The 14651-nt window shown below is 39.2% G+C and overlaps 1 long non-coding RNA gene across 5 annotated transcripts in view; it reads right to left on the bottom strand.

Moving 5' to 3' along the window:
• The window catches only part of LOC309856286, a 1346109-nt gene that overhangs the window by 982926 nt on the left and 348532 nt on the right, over positions 1-14651 (bottom strand). For 4 of the 5 annotated variants that reach the window (XR_014307133.1, XR_014307134.1, XR_014307135.1 and 1 more), the window contains exon 1: positions 408-4800. This is a non-coding gene — a long non-coding RNA (uncharacterized lncRNA). Of the gene's footprint in view, positions 1-407; positions 4801-14651 lie in introns of those variants that run through there. The other variant, XR_014307132.1, reaches the window with a different exon arrangement.

Raw genomic sequence — 14651 nt, forward strand, 5'->3', positions numbered from 1 at the left:
ACCTCAGATGCCAGTCTCACTGTAGGCCCCAGGTTATTACCTGTGCTTGTGACTGAGCAACTACAGGTTGGAGGTCCCAGTGGCCTACTTCTTACGTTCTTTTAATTTGCTACAGGGACTCACAAAACTCAGAAAAATACTTACTTTATGTTTGCCAGCTTATTAAAAGATATAATAGAAGATTTAAATCAATATATAGATAAAGAAGTGCACAGGGCAAGGTATGGAGAATGGGCACAGAGCTTCTATTACCTTCTGTAAGACTGCCACTCTTCCTGCCTTTTCATACATTTAACACACTAAAAGCTTTCTGAACCCAGTCCTTTCAGGTTTTCTGTGGAGGCTTCATGACATAGTCATGACTGACTAAATCATTGTCATTTGCCGTTCTTGAAAGACCCCCCCACCCCCGTCGTTAACTAATTGACTGCTCTTTTGTTGTGTAAAAGTACCCCTCCTCCCCTTGCAATGAAAAGACCCTTCCCCCAGGGTTGAATTCAATGTAACTGCTCTTTTGCCTTTCTGTAACCCGCTTGGCTTTTAGGGCATGACACTTGACTCCTGTTTGAACAAGATACCCTCTCCTAATAGCCGGGGCATGGTCACATAGACAAGGGCAAGGGGGCTGCATGGTCACATAGACAGGATGTCTTTCTGCTGAGTAATAAGGTCAAACTTCCCCTCTTTGTTTCCCCTTCCCACCTTTCTCTTCACGCGAGGGGGGTCTTCCAGGGCCAATCCACTAACACCAAGTATGCCTTTTTCAAAAGTTCTAACTGTCAACCAATCAGTTGTGCCCCACCCAAAACTTGTTTGTACCTGTCTATAAAAACCCGGCACCACCCCAGCCGGGTGTGCTCAGCTAGCAGGAGCTGCTGACCACCCGCGGGCGCCTGCGTAACAATACCACAAGAACCTCTTGCTGATTGCATCCAGTGGCAGTGTTGGATTCTTGGGTAAGGGGATCCGCGGGTCTTTCATTTGGAGGTCCCACCGAGATCATCGGACTCCTGCCCACGGATCCAACTGACTCCCACCGGGAGGTAAGCTGGCCAGCATTCTTGTCTCCTGTCTCATGTTCTCATTTGTATCCAGTCTCGTGTTCTTGTTTTTCTCTAGTCTTGTGAGGCCTCTGTTTGACCTATACTGCAGGTAGCGGTATAGTGTTTGTACAACAGCGCGCGTTGTTGGATTGTATTTGTAGGCAGCTTGAGAAGGAGCTGACGAGCTCGGACTTCTCCCCTGCCGACCCTGGAGGACGCTCCAGGGTGTCGAGGGGCCCGATTTTTCGGGGCCCCTCATTTGTCCGAGGGTTATATCCGTTTGTCCGTTCCAGAGGAACCCCTCGGCCCTGGACGCAATTTGTCCACCGCAGGGAGATCTCGAGGCTCCTCTGGGCCGGTGGAAACCTTGCTTTCGGTAGTATACCGAAACCGCGCAGCGACCTTTTTGTTAATTGTCTTGTGTGTCTTGTGTGCTTTTCTCGTCGCCCTTTGTGTTTCCCTTGATTAAGGTTAACTGGAGCCAACTGGGGTTAGTCTAACTCGAGACAGAGACCATAAGGAATATTCCCAAGCAGCTGCCGAAACTCTCTTTGTTTCGGGGAAGTTTCCCTGTGTTCTCTGGCCTGACTTGGACTGCCTAACCCCTCCCCCCTTGCTGGTGGGAAAGCATGGCGTCTGCTCCTCTGTTGGGGCTTAGGAGCTCCAAAACTGGGAATCCTTTCTCTGCCTCCTGGCGGCGCTTTGTTTCTTCTGTTTCCCCCTTAGGTGTTTCTGTACCAACGTGTGTGCAGCCTGCATGACTGGCCTCTAGATCATGCACCACAGCTCCTTCTCTCTTCACTGTCAAGGAGCAAGAAGAACACCCCCACTCCAGATCTTACATTCAAAGTGGAGTGGGTCCAGGTGGAATGTAAATCAGTATTGGAACTAAGTTAAGTTTGTTGGTTTAATTAAGATAAGACGTGTCTTTGAAGTTACAGCAGTAAATGTGAAACTTTTATTCTATCAGTTTACTGAAGGTCAGATAAGCTTGTGTTACTTATTAAAATTTGTTAGCAAAGAAATGACTAAACTGATGGTTAATTGTCTATCTCAAAGTTCTAATGGGTAATTGCTTAAGTAGCTTTCAAAGTCTTTGGTAACCTGAAAGTTTAAGTTTTGCTTGGATGACAAATGGAATTAAATTGCGGACATCTAGGTCTTAACCAAACAGGATAAAATGCTAAGTCGTTAATTATTGGATGTAGGTTTGTGCTTTTGACTTCTTACTGCAAAGAAACTAAGAGTATTTAAATCTGTTGGTAAACGTGTTCTACACTTAACTGATTCATAAATTTGCCACCTGAAGAATTCTGTTGTAGCAGTTCACAATTGGTTAATAACTAAAGATGTTTCTAAGAATACAAAGTTCTGCTTAGTGTAACTAAGACTGATGGAAATAAAAGGAAACTCTGTATGTAGGTAATTAGGAGGTATGTAAGAAAGATTTAAGGAAGGTAATTTTGTCCTAAATGAGATGGTTGTTTGGAAGGAAATGGCTTGGGACAAAACCTGAATGCAAAGGAAAGTTGTAGAAGGTTTGTGAACGGAAATCTTCACAAAGAAAATTTTAGATATGGTCAGGACAGACTAAAAAAGAAAGAAAAACAGCCTCCAAGGTAATTTAGCACTCTCCTGACCTGCCTCCACATAGATTATACTTCCAAGTATAAGGGCCATTTGGCCTTGAGAGATTAAGGAAACAGCCCAACCTTGAGAGACTGCGAAAACACCCTGTTACCATCCTCCATTGCCTGTAACCATAGAAACTCACTCTAATCTGTAAAGAGTGAAAGGGGAGACTGATCACCTCCCATTAGCCAGAGATGCCCCGAAGGGGAGGATATCCAACCTGTTTGAATCTGAAGAGTGCCTGACTGTGTGAATGTGTCTGTATGGCTCCACCACTTCGGAGTCTGAGTGGGCTGCACCTTGAGTCTCGCGGGGCGTCATATGGCATAACAGTCATCTACTCCACGGAGTAGCCTGTTCCAGGGTTTATACGGACAGGCCTTAGCTAAGACGCTCCTAAATTCCCGTGAGGGATGCAAACAGGACAGCAGGGGAAAGATCCCTCCCTTGTCTGCGACATCATTCATGATAGGAGGGAAACCCAGAAAACTCCTATCTTAAGACTGCACACTTAGAAGTAAAATAAAAAAAAAGGGAAAGACACTGGTATAAAAAGCTGGTTTTCTTTCTGTTTAAAAGGGGCAAAGTTTTCTTAGCTAATTGATCTGTTAAAAAGTGTAAATGGTTTTCTCTTTGCCTGCCTGAAAAATTCAGTTCCTATGTTTTGTTTTATCAGGTGTTTAACATCCCTGATTATATTTAGGCATGTGTTTTTAAACTTTCTAAGGTTTTAGCCATTGTTGACAAGATTTAAACCAATGATAAACCTTGGGTTACATTTGGAAAAATGCTATAACCATTCTAGAGATTCTATGCACTTCCTAAAGTTTTAATGTTTTGAGAGATCATCGCTTGATATTGTAATTATGGGAATGTTATATGTCACAGAAATTGTAACCTGATTTCCTTGCAGCTAAATTGTAAACTCCCGTGTCTCTTTAGCTCTAACCATATCCATTCTGAGTTTTTGTCATTTATAATTGTTTTAATTCTCTTGTAAAATGAGTTTTATCTTCAAGGAGATTCCTATAAAGGACTTTCAGGACAAATACAGATATTTGATATACTTGAAAATCCTAAAACTGAAATGGGTAAAAATTTCCAAAACTGACTAAAGCCGCATTCACCAGAATTAGTAATATGGGACTAAATGAACTAAAAGATTATAGTGTTATGTCTCTTAATGTCTTGTCTTACTTTAAACATTGCTGGTTCTCTCTAATGTTTGCTCTTCCAGACTAGGGATACTTCCTCCTAGTTATCTGTAACTTATAGAGATGTAAAAGTGCTCATTTGTAAAAGTGCTCAAAGCATTCACCTTTTCTCTCTATTTGAACCCTCTGAAACCAAAAGGTCTTAGTAAGTATTCTTTCTTCCATGGCAATCAGTCATTTGCATAAGTTCAATAAGAATCTGTTCTCCTTGTAACAGGAAAGAATTGGAAACACGGGTTATTTTACCAAGGCTTTGACTGGGATGTCATATTTGAAAAGACTCAGATATGACCAGACAGCTTTAAGGAACTAAGGTTGACTTTATAAAACCTGGAGCCATAAAGCCCCTTGGGACTGTTGGCCTGATACCTTGCTTACAGAGTTCCCAGCAGCCCCACCAGGTGAGTAAAGAATGTCACTCCTTGGTAGGTGCAGTCTCGGGAAGAGGAATTCGCCCAAAGGCATTGCAGGCATGCCTGATGGCAAGTACAGGGCTTGGCTTCTGGCCCGGAGAGGCTACTAAAAGTTCAACCTAGAGATTCCTTATACAAAGTTCCAGCAAAGCAGATTCTAAAAGATCTATTGATCACAGTCACTGTTCTTGCTGAGCTTATGTAAATAATTAGGCCAAGTTTGTTAAAATTGGACTTGTTTCACAAGTGAATTAGTCCTGATTTGGCTATCTCTGGAAATGAGGGTTATTTTAGAGAGAAAAATTGTTTTAGTAACACACCTTTATGGATGTTAAATTCTAGATTTGATTGTCTTTAAATGTTTGTTTACCTAAGCTAAACAATTTGAGGTAAACTTCAGAGAAGTTGCACAATAGCTTCTTTAGTCGATCTTATTATTTTGTGGGGATATTAGCAGACCCCACAGCACATGATTAAACAACTGGAAAAAATGGGATTGATTCCCCAACAATTATATAACTTAACTAATACCTTATGTGTGGCTGGGATAATGAAATTGCCTAAAAGCCACCATACCACACTCCATAGGATTAACTATGGACTTGTGGAGATAATGGATGACCCCACTTTCTTTATGAGTGGATTGGATGATGCATGGCAGACTCCCCTTATCTCTTGACAAGTTTTCTCACTTGCCAGTGATCCTCTGTAATCAGGATATTGTTAAGGCTGGACCACTCAAAGGTCTTATTGGTTTTATCCCTTAGTCATATTTATCCTAGAGGCCACCTCTGTTGAGGTGCAATTGCAAACAGATGCTTTAGCGAAACTTAGAACAGCCCTCCTCATAAAAAGAGCCTCAAAGCTCACTATGGGACAGTCCTTGACTGTAATGATGTCACATCAGGTCCAGATTTGTCTTAGAAGCCAAAGGCCACCAATGGATGATGTAGGCCAACTAATTAAATATTGGACTATACTTACAGATATGCCAGAAATAATACGTAAAACTTGTCAAACTTTAAACCTAGTTACCTGTATGCCTGAACCTGACCTGTACTCCTTTCTCTATAGAGCAAAAAAGGTTATTGATCTTGCTTACTCTATTTGGCCAGATTTAAGATGCCCCTGTTAAAAATACGAATGACAGTTGATTTTCTGATGTCAATAGTTTTCATAGAAAAAATAAGATAAGCTAGGTGTGCCATAGTGCTCACTAGCCCTTTGCAATTGCCAAAGCCTAAGAATTAACATTTATACTGACTCCAAATATGCTTTCCTGGTACTACATGCCCATGGAGCTATTTGGAAGGAAAGGGGATTGATATCAAGCCATAACTCCCCAATCAAATATGGGCCTAAGTTACAAAACCCTCCTTATCGCTATACTAAGGATGGCCTTAGATGTCCTGACAGCAGCCCAGGGTGGCACATGTGCAATTATCAAGACAGAATGTTGTGTGTACATCCCAGACTATCACAAAAATATCACAGGACTAATAAAGGATATGTATGCCCAGATTAAGGCTCTACAAGGTCCCTCTCTCTCTCTCTTTTTAAAGATTTTATTTTATTTTTTTTATTTGACAGAGAGAGATCACAAGTAGGCAGAGAGGCAGGCAGAGAGAGAGAGGAGGAAGCAGGCTCCCTGTGGAGCAGAGAGTCCGATGCGGGACTCGATCCCAGGACCCTGAGATCATGACCTGAGCCGAAGGCAGTGGCTTAACCCACTGAGCCACCCAGGCGCCCTCTCTCTCTCTTTTTAGTGATTGGTTAAGTTCCTGGCTTGGAGGAGGGCTATGGCCAAATCTCCTTTTCGGGCTTCTTATTCTTATCGCCTTATTAACTTTAATATGTTCCCTTGTTCCATGTTTTCCTACTTGGTGCCGTGGTGCCGAGACTCCATTGCTACAATGACTACACCACAGCAGACGATCCTTCTCGCGCGCGAGGACACCTCTTCACTGTCAGCACTGGATTCAGCTGCCTCCACCTTTGTAACTCACTTATGTTCCTACCCTGATCAATATTGACCTGAGCAGGTAGGGACAGCTCTACGCCCCTATTCAGCACAAAGAAGTTATAGAAGATGAGACCTTCCACCTTCAACCCCCTTAAAGATTTCAGGGTCAAGATTGTTCAGGGGGAAATAAAGGAGCAGGAGGCTGGCTGAGGAGAAAGCAAAAGCTGGTGCCTTGTACCCCACTTAGTGCAAGAAAAGGACAAATGGATATAAGATTCTATCCATGATCAAGAAAAAGGGGGGAATGAAAGACCCCCCCAACCCCGTCGTTAACTAATTGACTGCTCTTTTGTTGTGTAAAAGTACCCCTCCTCCCCTTGCAATGAAAAGACCCTTCCCCCAGGGTTGAATTCAATGTAACTGCTCTTTTGCCTTTCTGTAACCCGCTTGGCTTTTAGGGCATGACACTTGACTCCTGTTTGAACAAGATACCCTCTCCTAATAGCCGGGGCATGGTCACATAGACAAGGGCAAGGGGGCTGCATGGTCACATAGACAGGATGTCTTTCTGCTGAGTAATAAGGTCAAACTTCCCCTCTTTGTTTCCCCTTCCCACCTTTCTCTTCACGCGAGGGGGGTCTTCCAGGGCCAATCCACTAACACCAAGTATGCCTTTTTCAAAAGTTCTAACTGTCAACCAATCAGTTGTGCCCCACCCAAAACTTGTTTGTACCTGTCTATAAAAACCCAGCACCACCCCAGCCGGGTGTGCTCAGCTAGCAGGAGCTGCTGACCACCCGCGGGCGCCTGCGTAACAATACCACAAGAACCTCTTGCTGATTGCATCCAGTGGCAGTGTTGGATTCTTGGGTAAGGGGATCCGCGGGTCTTTCAATCTAATCTCCAGATCCTCTTCCCTCCCCAGATAATCCTGTATTGGGAGGAAGGGGAGGCAGGTTGGGCAAAAAGTTGTGAAGGCTTTCACCAAGTGGTTGGTCCTTCAGGCAAACAGCCCTTGCCTTGAGTGAGGTCTGAAGGTCACTTCATTAACATAACAAAACACACCTCTCTCACCCTTATCACAGGAAATCCCAAGAGTTTTAGGAGCTGTGAGTCAGTAGCCATGGCTGAAAACCAAATATTCAGATGACCAAAATATATTTCTTGTAAACCACTATATTACACTACATGCTTAAGTATTTAATTATGTGATCTTTTAAACTAATATTTTTCTAAGAGTATAAACTGTTCTGGCAGGAATCTGGATTGGGGAGTGATGTATTGCCAAATTTCTGTCGTTTTAGTCCAGGAAGTCAAAGAGAAAGAACAGGAGAGCCCCTTAGGGCAGGAAGTTCAAAGTAACAATGTTGACTGCTACTCCCTTTTCTTGATTTTTTTTTTAAACAAGCAAATCTTCTCTTCAGAGTTGCAGTTTAAAGCCAAGAACATGCGGAATTGGGAGAAAAAATAGTTAAATTTGGAGACTTGCAGAGGTAGAATCAGAGTAGTGAAAGCCATTACAGCAACTGAACTAACTGAGGTCAGTCTTTGGTGAATCACAGAAACAGGTGGAGTTGTCAAACAAAGGAATCTTTGTTTACAACATACAAGGAGATCACAGGGAATAAGTTCCAAAGCCTTGACTGTTTGAACAGGAGAGAGATTTTTATTTAGTATTTAAGATGAATACTCAGAAGGGAGAGTTTTATTATCCCGTGTATGGTTGGTCATAAGGTTGTGGATGCATGCACATCCACATATGTATTTGTGCAATATGTATTGCATGTTCACCTGAATGAAGCTTGTATTCCACCGAGGGCAGAAACGTCAACGTTAGAATAAAGCAGAGGTAACTGTTGGACAAGGGAAAGGAACTCTGCAGGCTTCAAGAGCAGATATAAACTAGATGGGGTCTTGGGCTCATTTTCTGGGACAAGGAATGCAAGGCCTTGATTACTTTTGAAATAGCACTAGGAGTTTTACCACTGATTTATTGTCTCAATAGCTTAGGCTATTTCCTGGTCTGGTGGTGACTGTTAGTTTTCCCATTGCCTTGTTCCCTCAAAATCCTTAAGGAGTGAGGTTTTTGCATTTCTTTGTAAGAACCTCCCAGGAAGTTTTGGAAGAAGTGTGCTTGGGCAAGTACACAGGTGGGGTATAGATCATTGAAAATAGCTGGGGACAAAAAATGACTTTTATTTTTATTTTTTTTTTTTTTTTTAAAGATTTTATTTATTTATTTGTCAGAGAGAGAGCGAGCGAGAGCGAGCACAGGCAGACAGAGTGGAAGGCAGAGTCAGAGGGAGAAGCAGGCTCCCTGCGGAGCAAGGAGCCCGATGTGGGACTCGATCCCAGGACGCTGGGATCATGACCTGAGCCGAAGGCAGCTGCCCAACCAACTGAGCCACCCAGGCGTCCCCAAAAAATGACTTTTCTTATGTCAGGAAAACTATATCTCATCTTTAATTTTCTAGGAACCTCTAACTCTTTCTGCTGATGTTACCAGCAGGCATCTGAGATATTACTGATTGTTCTCTTGAACCTAAGGAAAAGGAAATGTAGAAAGCAAAAGACAAAACTTTAAAATCTATCTTCCAACTCATCAATTCACTGCAGCCACCTCTCTGTCTTTCCCTTTCTCTTTTTCTCTCTTTCTCTTTCTCTCTCACTTTCTCTCTCACATACGCACAACACACGCAAATCAACTTAAAACAATTTTTAATTTTCCCTATTCCATTTTAATATACTTGAGGCATGATCATTTTCTTAGTAAATACAAGGAAAAAAATCTAGGGCTCCATCATTCTGTGTGATTAAAGTATTGAGGAATTTACTTCCAATAGCACTTATAAAAACATATTTTATTTAAGGAATATTATATAATCAGGTGCCTGCATTTTTCTTATTCTCCAAATAGTGTTATTTGGCAATAAATATTTTGTCAATCAATATTCCCCTATACCTGAATGTGTGGGCAGTGAGAGATGAGTTAGAGGCAAGGATGGTGAACACTCCCAACAACTGCAGACTACATATATCTTAAGCCATGATTTTCTTTGCAAAGGTCAACATTGATAATGTTGTAGTCATACCTCCGTGTACCAGGAAAGAAGTAGCATATTTCTTGAAAGACACAGCTATCAAAGCTCCATTGAGAAACTGTAAAGATGGACAAGCGATTTCCAAATTACATATCTGATAATGGACATCTACTCTGATTATTAAAAAATGAATAAAAATAAAAAACCTTACTAATAACCAAACAGAGTATCCAATTTTACATGTGAAGGAAATAATGGAAGAGCCATGTCACCAAAAGTATATGGATGGCTTAGAGGCACATGACAAATTTCTCAAAATTTAGACATTAAAGAAATACAAATTAAAATCATAATGAGACATGCTTACATATCTATTAGAATGGCTAAAATTATAAAGGCTAATTGTACTTGGTCTGAGCTAGATTGAGAAGCAACAAAAAATCTAAACTGTTGTTGGCATATTTCATGATACAACCACTTTGGAAAATAGTTTGAAAATTTTTTTAAATGCAAAATATGTTGCAGTTACACAAATAGCCATTTTACTTCTAGGCATTTAACCAAGAGAAACAAACCCTATGTTCATACAGGGACTTGTATATGAATTTCATAGCAGCTTTATTTTTAAGAATTGAAAACAGTGGAAATGTTCATCAATGTCCATCAATAGAGCAAAGACAATTGGAGATTCTCAAAGTAATGATGCTGAGAAAAAAAAAACCCAGGCAATGAATAGTATATACTGTGTGATTCCATGACTACAAAAAATCTAGAAAATACAAATTTATATATAGTCACAGTCATCAAATATATGGTGTGATTTTAGTGCCTTCTTCTGTGCTCCCTTAGCTTCCTACACTTGGATCTCCGAGCATTTGTTACACCATGTGAAAATATGAACTCTTTCTCTTTATTCTGTCTTACTAGAATAAGAATCCTTGAAATTTTATGGACATTTGAACTCTCAGTTATTAGCAGAAATTCTATCACACAGTAATTTTCCAAATATAAAAGCCAGAGTTTTACAATGACTTTTAAGCTTTTACATGATCTAGCCAGTCATTTAACCTCTGTGACCTCTTTTCCTGCTACTCTTCAGTCACTCACAGTGGCCTCCTTGCTATTCCTCAGATATGCCAGGCATGATCCAACCTTATGGCCTTCAAGATAGCCAATTCCTTTGTCTGGAGTGACCTTATTGCTGATAGTTCTGCGCAAATTCATCACCTTTCCATACCTTTGTTCAATTGTCAGCTTCATTGTAACTACCCTGATCTTCCTAATAAAAATTTTAACCCCCCATCCCCTGCCTAGCAACCTTGATTTTTCTTACCCTGATCGAATTTTTCTTTTTCCCCATTGTACTCATCCTTTTTGAATGCACTATGCCATTTTTATTAAGGTTTATAGCTTTGAATTGCCTCACCCATTAAAATAAAAGTTCTACAAAGCCAAGTATTTCATTTACCAGTGTAGTCTGAAGTAATATCTGCCATATAATAGTTCAGTACACAACTGGTAAATTTCAAAATAAATTAATGTTGAGAGTATACTGAATTTCATAAGTCATTTCAATAGTTTTTTCCAAAAAATAAACTATGTAAAACATACCTTAAATTTACTTTCAAAATATTTTATAGCATAGAGTGGACAATATACATAAGCCTTAAAGAAACAATCCTATAATTAACCATTTCATACCTACTTAAAAACTGCATAATACCACACTCTTAGATCCTCTTTGAATGCTCTAAAATAACCCTTCAAAGGAAATACATTTTTAAAAATCACAGATTTTTTGGCAAATAATTTAATAAAATAAAAGTTTCATTCATCTATGTAGATCAAAATAAATGTTTTTAATAAGCATGAAATTATAACTCTGAAGTGTGCTAAAATGAAACCACCTGCTAAGGGTGAGAGAACAAAAATAAACATCCTTTTTCCAAATAAGAGGAATTTATTACCTTTGAATCAAAGCATGTGGATTTGTTTTAACTGGCAATAAAGCAATATGGAGACACAAAACATAGAAAGTCATATTTTAGATTTCCAAAAGACTTCGAAGTGAAGAGTATACATTTTTAAATTGCTACATAATGCTACATAATGACAAGATGACAGGTTGTGACAAATAGCATTTTAAAAGCTCTACTCATAATGGAACGGAAGGTGTCATTTCCCTATAATTTTATATATGTCTTTAATTTACTATATCTGGATACAACATATTACCAAACAGATGTTCATCAAAGACTAAATCATTTTTAATGGAACATAATAATTTGAACCTACATCTATTAATCATTTTTTTCGATCTAACATTTATAGTCTCGCTAAATATTTTATCAGTTCTTGACAAAATTCAAAATAAATAGGATAAAAAGTCGGGTTTGGAAAAGTAGATTTCTTTTCAAATTTGCATTTGAATGAATATATTTGCTGATATTTTTAAAACTTTAAATGTAATTTTATATATATCTGACCTATCAGATGATATAAAATTTTTGGAGAAAATATGACATATTTTTTATCTTGGTTGAAGGTATTAATAAAGAGCAACTGTTTGTATTATTTGTATTGTGATATCTTAGTTAATAAACATGAATAACTGGTATAAAATATGTTTTTTTAAAAATTTTATTTATTTACTTGACAGAGATCATAGGAAGGCAGAGTGGCAGCCAGAGAGAGAGGAATGGAAGCATGCTCCCTGCTGAGAAGAGAGCCCACTGTGGGACTCAATCCCAGGAACCTGGAATCATGACCTGAGCCGAAGGCAGAGATTTTAACCCACTGAGCCACCCAGGCGCCCTAAAATATGTTTTTTTTTTAAAAAATATAGAAGTATAGTTCTTGTCAAAATATGGAACTAGCTGGAACTGAATGCCTCCTTCAAAGTCAGCTCTGGAGAAATTATGCAAGTGTAATATGGAACTATTTCAGATATTTACCAAAAACAAAGAAATGATGATAAATTCCTTAAAAGACTCAAAGTTGCCCTTGACTGGTATGTTTCAAGCTCTATTCCTGGTTTGAAGAATGGTTTTAACAGGCCTGTCACTGTAGAAATCCGCTGGATGTTTAGAGGCTATCAGAACTATACAAAAACCTTGAAGGGGTAAAGACTTGAAAATTCTTTAGAGAGATTAGCTCCCTAAGGCATTATTCCTTCACACATTTTCCTCCAATCAATTAAGACTGATGGATGAGAGGCACCTGAGTGGCTCTCTCATCACGTGGGTGGTGGGTTAAGCCTCTGCCTTCATCTCAAGTCATGGTCTCTGGGTCCTGGGATCCAGCCCCACATGGGGCACTGCTCAAAAGGAAGCCTGCTTCCCTCCCTGCTTGCCTGCCTCTCTGCTTACTTGTGATCTCTCTCTCTCTCTCTCTCTTTCTCTCTCTCTGTGTCCAATAAATAAATAAAATCTTTAAAAAAAGGCTGATGGATGATAAATTATGAAAACTGCTCCCTCCAAATGATGCTTCTTCATAAGGATTTAAGAATTTAAAATTGAAACTTGATCGTAGGATTTATCTTATAGAATAACATCCAGTGAAGGCAGTTATTATTAGTTCTGAAGTATTTGTGATTCTGAATTCTTGGCCTCATTAGTAAATTTATTTTTAAATTCTCCCATGGAGTGGTGATTGGCCTCAGTCTTTCATTGATGTACATCATTGGGTCAAATGAGATGTGTGTGCCCAGAACTATATATAATCTTTTTTGTATTTCACTGGAGATGGCATTTCTGAGTTTTGTTCAATTGAATTTCGACAGATGTTTTAATAGTCACTTCTAGAGTTGGCCCTGGAGAATATCTTCCTTTTTTTCTCTTCCCGATTCTCTAAAAAACCCTGACCAATTCACATTATCACAGTGATATCACATTTCAAGTTTTTCCAAACACTATAGCTGCAAAATAGAAGGAAGCTACTCAGAATGGAATACTATTGTGAATGATTGAGAAAGAAAACATTATTATAATTAAGCTACCAGGTTTCAATGTATTTTATTGTTGCTTAGAAAATCCTAGCATACCCAGACTTTACAGAGATTTGATGATCCTAAGAAGAGCTGAACTCATGGACCAAAATAACTATGCACATAAAAAGTACAATTACTTACCTAAAAAATATGATGTGGTTAACTTTATATGCCAATCCAAGTGTTATTGGATCAGGAATTAAAAAAATAGCTTAGGGGCGCCTAGGTGGCCCAGTGGATTAAGCCACTGCCTTCAGCTCAGGTCATAATCTCAGGGTCCTGGGATCAAGTCCTGCATCAGGCTCTCTGCTCAGCAGGGAGTCTGCTTCCCTCTCTCTCTCTCTCTCTCTCTGCCTGCCCTCCGTCTACTTGTGATCTCTCTCTGTCAAATAAATAAATAAAGAAAAACTTAAAAAAAAAAGAATGACTGTACTTCTAAAAAATAGCTTAAAAGGGGCGCCTGGGTGGCTCAGTGGGTTAAGCCGCTGCCTTCGGGTCAGGTCAAGATCTCAGGGTCCTGGGATCAAGCCCCACATCGGGCTTTCTGCTCAGCAGGTAGCCTGCTTCCCTTCCTCTCTCTCTGCCCGCCTCTCTGCCTACTTGTGATCTCTCACTGTCAAATAAATAAATAAAATATTTTTAAAAATAGCTTAAAAGTATATGATAAAATAATGATATACACATACAAGGAAAAGAAAGATACTATACTGTGAATATAAATTAAGTGAAAATTGTTGAGATAAAGAATACAATAAATGGAGACTAAGATGAATATAGCTGTAAAATAAATAAATGAGTTGGGAAAAACAAACAAACAAATTAATGACTTCTGCCCAAATACAGCAGAAGAGAAAAAAAAATAAAGAAAATATTTAAATAAGTACTGAGATAAATTTCGGAGAATTAAAGAAAGATAAAAGATACCAGACTTAAAATGATGCCAAACATGAGATATCAGAAACAAAACAAAACAAAAACTACACACACTAAAAACCACTCGTATACATTATGGTGAGTTTTAAGAATATCAAAAACAGAGAAGAGCATAAATGATGCCCAAGAGAAGAACAGATCACCTAAAATGTACAAGAATAATACCGACAGCACAATTCTCAATAGTAATAGCATATAAAGAGACAGCTGGTTGTATAGATGGAAAAGATATTTGAAACTAGGTATTATACATCAAGCCAAATTATTGATTAAATTTGAGAGCACAGTAAAAATACAATGAAGCATGTTAGGTCTTAGAACATTTATCACACAGAGACACACATTTTGGAAAACTTCCTCAGAAGACAGCTCAATTTAGATAGAGAAAACAGAATTATGTACTCAAAGGCACATTTTGAAGGAA

The sequence above is a fragment of the Mustela nivalis genome, assembly GCF_964662115.1.
Source record: "Mustela nivalis genome assembly, chromosome: X".
In the NCBI taxonomy this organism is placed as follows: Eukaryota; Metazoa; Chordata; class Mammalia; order Carnivora; family Mustelidae; genus Mustela; species Mustela nivalis.